Raw genomic sequence first — 13229 nt, forward strand, 5'->3', positions numbered from 1 at the left:
ATTTGATGGTATCCACTACGCAAATCAACTTTGGAGAATATTGTAGAGCCAGTCAATTCATCAAGCATATCATCTAGCCTAGGAATAGGATGATGATAACGAATAGTAATATTATTAATGCCTCTACAATCAACGCACATACGCGATGTACCATCCTTTTTCGGCACTAAAATGATAGGAACAGCACAAGGACTAAGGGATTCGCGTATATAACCTTTGTCGAGCAGCTCTTGTACTTGACGCATAATCTCCTTCGTCTCCTCTGGATTGGTACGGTATGGTGCACGGTTGGGTAGCGAAGCACCGGGAATTAAGTCAATTTGATGCTCAATCCCTCGAATAGGTGGTAATCCCGGTGGCACGTCTTGTGGAAAGACGTCAGCGAACTCCTGCAAAATGTTAGTGACAGCAGGGGGCAAAGAGGAAGGCACGTCCTCGAATGAAAATAATGCCTCTTTGCACATAAAAGCATAGCAAACAGATTTGCTAAAATCTAGCTCATCAATATTAGATTTGGTGGCAAGTAAACATGCACTTTTCAATTTAATTTCAGAAACAACAGTAGATGGTTTATTATTAGGCTTCATTTGGTGCTCAAATTCTTTTGCCACAATCTGATTTTCACTCTTATTTGTCTCCTGTTTTGCTTTATTAGCTCTATTAATATCATCTTTCAAAATGGAATCAGGAGTCATAGGAAGCAAAGTAATATTTTTATCGTTATGAACAAGAGTATACTGATTGTTTCTACCATGGTGTATAGAATTTTTATCAAATTGCCATGGTCTACCAAGTAATAAGGAACATGCTTGCATAGGTACCACATCACAATCAACATAATCAGCATATGTAGAGATACTAAAATGCACACGAACAGTACGTGTTACCTTAACCTTGCCGCTGTTGTTGAACCATTGGATGTAGTAAGGATGTGGATGTGGTCTTGTGCTGAGAGATAGCTTCTCCACCATCTCCATGCTAGGTAAGTTATTGCAGCTCCCTCCATCTTAGATCACGCGAACATAACGTTCCTTCACAACTCCCTTTGTATGGAACAAATTATTCCTCTGATTTTGCTCAGCTTGTGTAACCTGCACACTCAAAACACGTTGAGCAACTAAACATTCATACCTGTCAGCATCTTCAGGAGCCATGTATTGCGTCTCATGATCAGAATCGTCTCCACCGTGTTCTTCACGTGTAATAAGAGCCAAAGTCTCCTCATCATAGTGATAGAGGCTAAGGTGTCCCGATGTTTCGATGAGATGGTGGCTATCGTTTTCTGTGGGAGTCGACCTTGACGATCCGACTATGAACGTGCGAGACGTCGCGCCTTAGCAATCGCTAAACCAACTTCCGAGGGTTATTGACCACGGCGGAGCACGATCAACCTGACCACGAGGGTCTGTTTCCTGCGAACAAACGAAGAACAGGCAAGAAACTGAGATTGCAATCGGGATATTGCGAATATAAGATGAAAGCTTTATTGATCAAGGTGGGGTTCTGTGACGTCTTGGTCTGGTCATTGGACACAAACGAAGTACGCGAAGTTGCAGCTATGGCGAACTTTTAATCTAAACAAAACCCAAAGTCTAAACGACGCCCTAAGGGCTGTATATATGGAGGAAGAGGGGGGAATTTCGTGGCCCTTGAGGGTGGGGTCCGAAACCAACCCTAACTCTTGTTTCCCCACACATACGGACTCTAAAAATAGCCTATACTTAAGTATTTCGAAATTACATGGGTGTGGCCCATTAATAAGGTGACGCGGCACCTAGAATAGCCTATGGACGAATATTATGAAGTGGCATCTTGTATATGTCGTCCAAGGCTTCATGCACTCCTTATGGCGGCTTCAAAGTCCTGAAATCATCACTTGTAACTCCGTTCTTGATCCCCTTGCGCATGCCATCAACTCCATGCGTGTTCTTGCTCCAATGCTCATCCTTCTCCAAGCTAGGCCCTTCATTTGTAAGCAAAACAAATGTATCCAATTTAGGCAGCATCATAATCTCATGAACATTAGAATCATTACCAAGAAACGAAAGTACCTGGTAATTTAATTGGCATGCGCGAGCTCTAGTAATTGGTCCAGTATATGTAATAGTAGGGGATGTGGGTGTAACAATGGTATTGATGTCCTCATCATCCTCCCCTTCTTGAAATGAAGTCGTCCTCGACGGAAGCGCATCTTCCTCACCCAAATAAGGCTTCAAATCTGCAATGTTAAAAGTGGGACTAACCCCAAAATCTACAGGTAGCTCAAGTTTATATGCATTATCATTTATTTTCTCTAACACCTTAAAAGGACCATCAGCACGTGGCATTAGCTTTGATTTGCGCAGATTAGGAAATCTATCTTTACGCAAATGTAACCAAACAAGATCTCCAGGCGCAAACACAACATGTTTTCTACCCTTATCTCCCGCAAGTTTGTATTTAGCATTCATACGCTCAATGTTTTCCTTAGTTAACTCATGCATTTTTAAAATCAATTCAGAACGTTCTTTAGCATCAAAATTAACCTTCTCTGAAGATGGAAGAGGCAACAAATCAATAGGTGCACGAGGTAGCAAACCATACACAATTTCAAAAGGGCACATCTTAGTAGTAGAATGCAATGAACGATTATAAGCAAATTCAATATGAGGCAAGCATTTTTCCCACATTTTCTTGTTATTCTTCAAAACAGCCCTAAGCATAGTAGACAATGTTCTATTGACTACTTCAGTTTGTCCATCAGTTTGGGGGTGACAAGTAGTACTAAAAAGCAGCTTAGTCCCCAACTTAGCCCGTAAACTTCTCCAAAAGAGGCTAAGAAATTTAGTATCACGATCTGAAACAATAGTATTTGGCACACCATGTAAGCGAATAATTTCACGAAAGAACAAATCAGCAACATTAACAGCATCATCGCTTTTATGACATGGTATAAAGTGCGCCATTTTCGAGAACCTATCCACGACAACAAATATGCTATCCCTCCCCTTCTTCGTTCGAGGTAAACCTAAAACAAAGTCCATAGATATATCCTCCCAAGGAACACTAGGTACAGGCAAAGGCATATATAAACCATGAGGATTGAGTCGTGACTTAGCTCTTTGACATGTAGAGCAGCGAGCAACAAAACGCTCAACATCCCTTCTCATCTTTGGCCAAAAGAAATGTGTAGCAAGTATATCCTTCGTCTTCTTGACGCCAAAGTGTCCCATTAATCCTCCTCCATGCGCCTCCTGCAACAACAAAAGACGAACGGAGCTAGCTGGAATGCATAGCTTGTTAGCACGAAACACAAATCCATCGTTAAGAACGAACTTGTTCCAAGTTCTCCCTTCCTTACAATTCTGCAATACATCTTTAAATTCAGCATCATGAACATATTGATCTTTGATGGTCTCCAAACCAAATATTTTAAAGTCAAGTTGTGAAAGCATAGTATAACGACGAGACAAGGCATCAGCAATAACATTTTCTTTACCCTTCTTGTGTTTAATGACATAAGGGAAAGTCTCAATGAATTCAACCCATTTAGCATGTCTACGGTTCAGTTTTGCTTGACTTTTAATGTGTTTCAAAGATTCATGATCAGAATGTATAACAAATTCCTTGGGCCATAAATAATGTTGCCATGTTTCTAAGGTCCGAACAAGAGCATATAATTCTTTATCATAAGTAGAATAGTTCAGACTAGGCCCACTCAATTTTTCAGAAAAGTATGCAACAGGTTTTCCATCTTGTAATAACACACCTCCTAATCCAATTCCACTAGCATCACATTCAAGCTCAAAAGTCTTATTGAAATTAGGAAGTTGGAGTAAAGGAGCATGTGTCAACTTATCTTTCAATACCGTGAAGGCTTCTTCCTGTGCGGTACCCCAAACAAAAGGCACATCCTTCTTTGTAAGCTCGTTGAGAGGTGCAGCAATGGTGCTGAAATCTCTCACAAAACGCCTATAGAAACCAGCGAGGCCAAGGAAACTCCTCACTTGTGTGACCGTTTTGGGCTGCGGCCAACTCTCAATAGCTTCAATCTTGGCTTTATCAACTTCAATTCCCTGTGGAGTAACAACATAGCCAAGAAAAGATACTCGGTCGGTGCAAAAGGTGCACTTTCCAAGGTTTCCAAACAAACGTGCATCACGTAGAGCAATAAAAACAGCACGTAAATGTTCCAAATGTTCCTCCAAAGATTTGCTATAAATCAATATGTCATCAAAGTAAACTACCACAAATCGTCCAATGAAAACACGTAAAACTTCGTTCATTAACCTCATGAAAGTACTAGGTGCATTAGTTAACCCAAAAGGCATGACTAACCACTCATATAATCCAAACTTAGTTTTAAATGCTGTTTTCCATTCATCACCCAATTTCATACGAATTTGATGGTATCCACTACGCAAATCAACTTTGGAGAATATTGTAGAGCCACTCAATTCATCAAGCATATCATCTAGCCTAGGAATAGGATGACGATAACGAATAGTAATATTATTAATGCCTCTACAACCAATGCACATACGCGACGTACCATCCTTTTTCGGCACTAAAATGATAGGAACAGCACAAGGACTAAGGATTCGCGTATATAACCTTTGTCGAGCAGTTCTTGTACTTGACGCATAATCTCCTTCGTCTCCTCTGGATTAGTACGGTATGGTGCACGGTTGGGTAGCGAAGCACCGGGAATTAAGTCAATTTGATGCTCAATCCCTCGAATAGGTGGTAATCCCGGTGGCACGTCTTGTGGAAAGACGTCAGCAAACTCCTGCAAAATGTTAGTGACAGCAGGGGGCAAAGAGGAAGGCACGTCCTCGAATGAAAATAATGCCTCTTTGCACACAAAAGCATAGCAAACAGATTTGCTAAAATCTAGCTCATCAATATCAGATTTGGTGGCAAGTAAACATGCACTTTTCAATTTAATTTCAGAAACAACAGTAGATGGTTTATTATTAGGCTTCATTTGGTGCTCAAATTCTTTTGCCACAATCTGATTTTCACTCTTATTTGTCTCCTGTTTTGCTTTATTAGCTCTATTAATATCATCTTTCAAAATGGAATCAGGAGTCATAGGAAGCAAAGTAATATTTTTATCGTTATGAACAAGAGTATACTGATTGTTTCTACCATGGTGTACATAATTTTTATCAAATTGCCATGGTCTACCAAGTAATAAGGAACATGCTTCCATAGGTACCACATCACAATCAACATAATCAGCATATGTAGAGATACTAAAATGCACACGAACAGTACGTGTTACCTTAACCTTGCCGCTGTTGTTGAACCATTGGATGTAGTAAGGATGTGGATGTGGTCTTGTGTTGAGAGATAGCTTCTCCACCATCTCCATGCTAGCTAAGTTATTGCAGCTCCCTCCATCTATGATCACGCGAACAGAGCGTTCCTTCACAACTCCCTTTGTATGGAACAAATTATGCCTCTGATTTTGCTCAACTTGTGTAACCTGCACACTCAAAACACGTTGAGCAACTAAACATTCATACCTGTCAGCATCTTCAGGAGCCATGTATTGCGTCTCATGATCAGAATCGTCTCCACCGTGTTCTTCACGTGTAATAAGAGCCAAAGTCTCCTCATCATAGTGATAGAGGCTAAGGTGTCCCGATGTTTCGATGAGATGGTGGCTATCGTTTTCTGTGGGAGTCGACCTTGACGATCCGACTACGAACGTGCGAGACGTCGCGCCTTAGCAATCGCTAAACCAACTTCCGAGGGTTATTGACCACGCCGGAGCACGATCAACCTGACCACGAGGGTCTGTTTCCTGCGAGCAAACGAAGAACAGGCAAGAAACTGAGATTGCAATCGGGATATTGCGAATATAAGATGAAAGCTTTATTGATCAAGGTGGGGTTCTGTGACGTCTTGGTCTGGTCGTTGGACACAAACGAAGTACGCGAAGTTGCAGGTATGGCGAACTTTTAATCTAAACAAAACCCAAAGTCTAAATGACGCCCTAAGGGCTGTATATATAGAGGAAGAGGGGGGAATTTCGTGGCCCTTGAGGGTGGGGTCCGAAACCAACCCTAACTCTTGTTTCCCCACACATACGGACTCTAAAAATAGCCTATACTTAAGTATTTCGAAATTACATGGGCCTGGCCCATTAATAAGGTGACGCAGCACCTAGAATAGCCTATGGACGAATATTATGAAGTGGCATCTTGTATATTTCGTCCAAGGCTTCATGCACTCCTTATGGCGGCTTCAAAGTCCTGAAATCATCACTTGTAACTCCGTTCTTGATCCCCTTGCGCATGCCATCAACTCCATGCGTGTTCTTGCTCCAATGCTCATCCTTCTCCAAGCTAGGCCCTTCATTTGTAAGCAAAACAAATGTATCCAATTTAGGCAGCATCATAATCTCATGAACATTAGAATCATTACCAAGAAACGAAAGTACCTGGTAATTTAATTGGCGTGCGCGAGCTCTAGTAATTGGTCCAGTATATGTAACAGTAGGGGCTGTGGGTGTAACAATGGTATTGATGTCCTCATCATCCTCCCCTTCTTGAAATGAAGTCGTCCTCGACGGAAGCGCATCTTCCTCACCCAAATAAGGCTTCAAATCTGCAATGTTAAAAGTGGGACTAACCCCAAAATCTACAGGTAGCTCAAGTTTATATGCATTATCATTTATTTTCTCTAACACCTTAAAAGGACCATCAGCACGTGGCATTAGCTTTGATTTGCGCAGATTAGGAAATCTATCTTTACGCAAATGTAACCAAACAAGATCTCCAGGCGCAAACACAACATGTTTTCTACCCTTATCTCCAGCAAGTTTATATTTAGCATTCATACGCTCAATGTTTTCCTTAGTTAACTCATGCATTTTTAAAATCAATTCAGAACGTTCTTTAGCATCAAAATTAACCTTCTCTGAAGATGGAAGAGGCAACAAATCAATAGGTGCACGAGGTAGCAAACCATACACAATTTCAAAAGGGCACATCTTAGTAGTAGAATGCAATGAACGATTATAAGCAAATTCAATATGAGGCAAGCATTTTCCCACATTTTCTTGTTATTCTTCAAAACAGCCCTAAGCATAGTAGACAATGTTCTATTGACTACTTCAGTTTGTCCATCAGTTTGGGGGTGACAAGTAGTACTAAAAAGCAGCTTAGTCCCCAACTTAGCCCATAAACATCTCCAAAAGTGGCTAAGAAATTTAGTATCACGATCTGAAACAATAGTATTTGGCACACCATGTAAGCGAATAATTTCACGAAAGAACAAATCAGCAACATTAACAGCATCATCGCTTTTATGACATGGTATAAAGTGTGCCATTTTCGAGAACCTATCCACGACAACAAATATGCTATCCCTCCCCTTCTTCGTTCGAGGTAAACCTAAAACAAAGTCCATAGATATATCCTCCCAAGGAACACTAGGTACAGGCAAAGGCATATATAAACCATGAGGATTGAGTCGTGACTTAGCTCTTTGACATGTAGAGCAGCGAGCAACAAAACGCTCAACATCCCTTCTCATCTTTGGCCAAAAGAAATGTGTAGCAAGTATATCCTCCGTCTTCTTGACGCCAAAGTGTCCCATTAATCCTCCTCCATGCGCCTCCTGCAACAACAAAAGACGAACGGAGCTAGCTGGAATGCATAGCTTGTTAGCACGAAACACAAATCCATCGTTAAGAACGAACTTGTTCCAAGTTCTCCCTTCCTTACAATTCTGCAATACATCTTTAAATTCAGCATCATGAACATATTGATCTTTGATGGTCTCCAAACCAAATATTTTAAAGTCAAGTTGTGAAAGCATAGTATAACGACGAGACAAGGTATCAGCAATAACATTTTCTTTACCCTTCTTGTGTTTAATGACATAAGGGAAAGTCTCAATGAATTCAACCCATTTAGCATGTCTACGGTTCAGTTTTGCTTGACTTTTAATGTGTTTCAAAGATTCATGATCAGAATGTATAACAAATTCCTTGGGCCATAAATAATGTTGCCATGTTTCTAAGGTCCGAACAAGAGCATATAATTCTTTATCATAAGTAGAATAGTTCAGACTAGGCCCACTCAATTTTTCAGAAAAGTATGCAACAGGTTTTCCATCTTGTAATAACACACTCCTAATCCAATTCCACTAGCATCACATTCAAGCTCAAAAGTCTTATTGAAATTAGGAAGTTGGAGTAAAGGAGCATGTGTCAACTTATCTTTCAATACCGTGAAGGCTTCTTCCTGTGCGGTACCCCAAACAAAAGGCACATCCTTCTTTGTAAGCTCGTTGAGAGGTGCAGCAATGGTGCTGAAATCTCTCACAAAACGCCTATAGAAACCAGCGAGGCCAAGGAAACTCCTCACTTGTGTGACCGTTTTGGGCTGCGCCAACTCTCAATAGCTTCAATCTTGGCTTTATCAACTTCAATTCCCTGTGGAGTAACAACATAGCCAAGAAAAGATACTCGGTCGGTGCAAAAGGTGCACTTTCCAAGGTTTCCAAACAAACGTGCATCACGTAGAGCAATAAAAACAGCACGTAAATGTTCCAAATGTTCCTCCAAAGATTTGTTATAAATCAATATGTCATCAAAGTAAACTACCACAAATCGTCCAATGAAACACGTAAAACTTCGTTCATTAACCTCATGAAAGTACTAGGTGCATTAGTTGACCCAAAAGGCATGACTAACCACTCATATAATCCAAACTTACTTTTAAATGCTATTTTCCATTCATCACCCAATTTCATCGAATTTGATGGTATCCACTACGCAAATCAACTTTGGAGAATATTGTAGAGCCACTCAATTCATCAAGCATATCATCTAGCCTAGGAATAGGATGACGATAACGAATAGTAATATTATTAACGCCTCTACAATCAACGCACATACGCGACGTACCATCCTTTTTCGGCACTAAAATGATAGGAACAGCACAAGGACTAAGGGATTCGCGTATATAACCTTTGTCGAGCAGTTCTTGTACTTGACGCATAATCTCCTTCGTCTCCTCTGGATTGGTACGGTATGGTGCACGGTTGGGTAGAGAAGCACCGGGAATTAAGTCAATTTGATGCTCAATCCCTCGAATAGGTGGTAATCCCGGTGGCACGTCTTGTGGAAAGACGTTAGCAAACTCCTGCAAAATGTTAGTGACAGCAGGGGGCAAAGAGGAAGGCACGTCCTCGAATGAAAATAATGCCTCTTTGCACACAAAAGCATAGCAAACAGATTTGCAAAAACTAGCTTATCAATATCAGATTTGGTGGCAAGTAAACATGCACTTTTCAATTTAATTTCAGAAACAACAGTAGATGGTTTATTATTAGGCTTCATTTGGTGCTCAAATTCTTTTGCCACAATCTGATTTTCACTCTTATTTGTCTCCTGTTTTGCTTTATTAGCTCTATTAATATCATCTTTCAAAATGGAATCAGGAGTCATAGGAAGCAAAGTAATATTTTTATCGTTATGAACAAGAGTATACTGATTGTTTCTACCATGGTGTACAGAATTTTTATCAAATTGCCATGGTCTACCAAGTAATAAGGAACATGCTTGCATAGGTACCACATCACAATCAACATAATCAGCATATGTAGAGATACTAAAATGCACACGAACAGTACGTGTTACCTTAACCTTGCCGCTGTTGTTGAACCATTGGATGTAGTAAGGATGTGGATGTGGTCTTGTGCTGAGAGATAGCTTCTCCACCATCTCCATGCTAGCTAAGTTATTGCAGCTCCCTCCATCTATGATCACGCGAACAGAACGTTCCTTCACAACTCCCTTTGTATGGAACAAATTATGCCTCTGATTTTGCTCAGCTTGTGTAACCTGCACACTCAAAACACGTTGAGCAACTAAACATTCATACCTGTCAGCATCTTCAGGAGCCATGTATTGCGTCTCATGATCAGAATCGTCTCCACCGTGTTCTTCACGTGTAATAAGAGCCAAAGTCTCCTCATCATAGTGATAGAGGCTAAGGTGTCCCGATGTTTCGATGAGATGGTGGCTATCATTTTCTGTGGGAGTCGACCTTCACGATCCGACTACGAACGTGCGAGACGTTGCGCCTTAGCAATCGCTAAACCAACTTCCGAGGGTTATTGACCACGCCGGAGCACGATCAACCTGACCACGAGGGTCTGTTTCCTGCGAGCAAACGAAGAACAGGCAAGAAACTGAGATTGCAATCGGGATATTGCGAATATAAGATGAAAGCTTTATTGATCAAGGTGGGGTTCTGTGACGTCTTGGTTTGGTCGTTGGACACAAACGAAGTACGCGAAGTTGAAGCTATGGCGAACTTTTAATCTAAACAAAACCCAAAGTCTAAACGACGCCCTAAGGGCTGTATATATGGAGGAAGAGGGGGGAATTTCGTGGCCCTTGAGGGTGGGGTCCGAAACCAACCCTAACTCTTGTTTCCCCACACATACGGACTCTAAAAATAGCCTATACTTAAGTATTTCGAAATTACATGGGCCTGGCCCATTAATAAGGTGACGCAGCACCTAGAATAGCCTATGGACGAATATTATGAAGTGGCATCTTGTATATGTCGTCCAAGGCTTCATGCACTCCTTATGGCGGCTTCAAAGTCCTGAAATCATCACTTGTAACTCCGTTCTTGATCCCCTTGCGCATGCCATCAACTCCATGCGTGTTCTTGCTCCAATGCTCATCCTTCTCCAAGCTAGGCCCTTCATTTGTAAGCAAAACAAATGTATCCAATTTAGGCAGCATCATAATCTCATGAACATTAGAATCATTACCAAGAAATGAAAGTACCTGGTAATTTAATTGGCATGCGCGAGCTCTAGTAATTGGTCCGGTATATGTAACAGTAGGGGCTGTGGGTGTAACAATGGTATTGATGTCCTCATCATCCTCCCCTTCTTGAAATGAAGTCGTCCTCGACGGAAGCGCATCTTCCTCACCCAAATAAGGCTTCAAATCTGCAATGTTAAAAGTGGGACTAACCCCAAAATATACAGGTAGCTCAAGTTTATATGCATTATCATTTATTTTCTCTAACACCTTAAAAGGACCATCAGCACGTGGCATTAGCTTTGATTTGCGCAGATTAGGAAATCTATCTTTACGCAAATGTAACAAAACAAGATCTCCAGGCGCAAACACGACATGTTTTCTACCCTTATCTCCAGCAAGTTTATATTTAGCATTCATACGCTCAATGTTTTCCTTAGTTAACTCATGCATTTTTAAAATCAATTCAGAACGTTCTTTAGCATCAAAATTAACCTTCTCTGAAGATGGAAGAGGCAACAAATCAATAGGTGCACGAGGTAGCAAACCATACACAATTTCAAAAGGGCACATCTTAGTAGTAGAATGCAATGAACAATTATAAGAAAATTCAATATGAGGCAAGCATTTTTCCCACATTTTCTTGTTATTCTTCAAAACAGCCCTAAGCATAGTAGACAATGTTCTATTGACTACTTCAGTTTGTCCATCAGTTTGGGGGTGACAAGTAGTACTAAAAAGCAGCTTAGTCCCCAACTTAGCCCATAAACATCTCCAAGAGTGGCTAAGAAATTTAGTATCACGATCTGAAACAATAGTATTTGGCACACCATGTAAGCGAATAATTTCACGAAAGAACAAATCAGCAACATTAACAGCATCATCGCTTTTATGACATGGTATAAAGTGCGCCATTTTCGAGAACCTATCCACGACAACAAATATGCTATCCCTCCCCTTCTTCGTTCGAGGTAAACCTAAAACAAAGTCCATAGATATATCCTCCCGAGGAACACTAGGTACAGGCAAAGGCATATATAAACCATGAGGATTGAGTCGTGACTTAGCTCTTTGACATGTAGAGCAGCGAGCAACAAAACGCTCAACATCCCTTCTCATCTTTGGCCAAAAGAAATGTGTAGCAAGTATATCCTCCATCTTCTTGACGCCAAAGTGTCCCATTAATCCTCCTCTATGCGCCTCCTGCAACAACAAAAGACGAACGGAGCTAGCTGGAATGCATAGCTTGTTAGCACGAAACACAAATCCATCGTTAAGAACGAACTTGTTCCAAGTTCTCCCTTCCTTACAATTCTGCAATACATCTTTAAATTCAGCATCATGAACATATTGATCTTTGATGGTCTCCAAACCAAATATTTTAAAGTCAAGTTGTGAAAGCATAGTATAACGACGAGACAAGGCATCAGCAATAACATTTTCTTTACCCTTCTTGTGTTTAATGACATAAGGGAAAGTCTCAATGAATTGAACCCATTTAGCATGTCTACGGTTCAGTTTTGCTTGACTTTTAATGTGTTTCAAAGATTCATGATCAGAATGTATAACAAATTCCTTGGGCCATAAATAATGTTGCCATGTTTCTAAGGTCCGAACAAGAGCATATAATTCTTTATCATAAGTAGAATAGTTCAGACTAGGCCCACTCAATTTTTCAGAAAAGTATGCAACAGGTTTTCCATCTTGTAATAACACACCTCCTAATCCAATTCCACTAGCATCACATTCAAGCTCAAAAGTCTTATTGAAATTAGGAAGTTGGAGTAAAGGAGCATGTGTCAACTTATCTTTCAATACCGTGAAGGCTTCTTCCTGTGCGGTACCCCAAACAAAAGGCACATCCTTCTTTGTAAGCTCGTTGAGAGGTGCAGCAATGGTGCTGAAATCTCTCACAAAACGCCTATAGAAACCAGCGAGGCCAAGGAAACTCCTCACTTGTGTGACCGTTTTGGGCTGCGGCCAACTCTCAATAGCTTCAATCTTGGCTTTATCAACTTCAATTCCCTGTGGAGTAACAACATAGCCAAGAAAAGATACTCGGTCGGTGCAAAAGGTGCACTTTCCAAGGTTTCCAAACAAACGTGCATCACGTAGAGCAATAAAAACAGCATGTAAATGTTCCAAATGTTCCTCTAAAGATTTGCTATAAATCAATATGTCATCAAAGTAAACTACCACAAATCGTCCAATGAAAACACGTAAAACTTCGTTCATTAACCTCATGAAAGTACTAGGTGCATTAGTTAACCCAAAAGGCATGACTAACCACTCATATAATCCAAACTTAGTTTTAAATGCTGTTTTCCATTCATCACCTAATTTCATACGAATTTGATGGTATCCACTACGCAAATCAACTTTGGAGAATATTGTAGAGCCACTCAATTCATCAAGCATATCATCTAGCCTAGGAATAGGATGACGA

Source organism: Triticum aestivum, chromosome 2A (genome assembly GCF_018294505.1).
Source record: "Triticum aestivum cultivar Chinese Spring chromosome 2A, IWGSC CS RefSeq v2.1, whole genome shotgun sequence".
NCBI lineage: Eukaryota > Viridiplantae > Streptophyta > Magnoliopsida > Poales > Poaceae > Triticum > Triticum aestivum.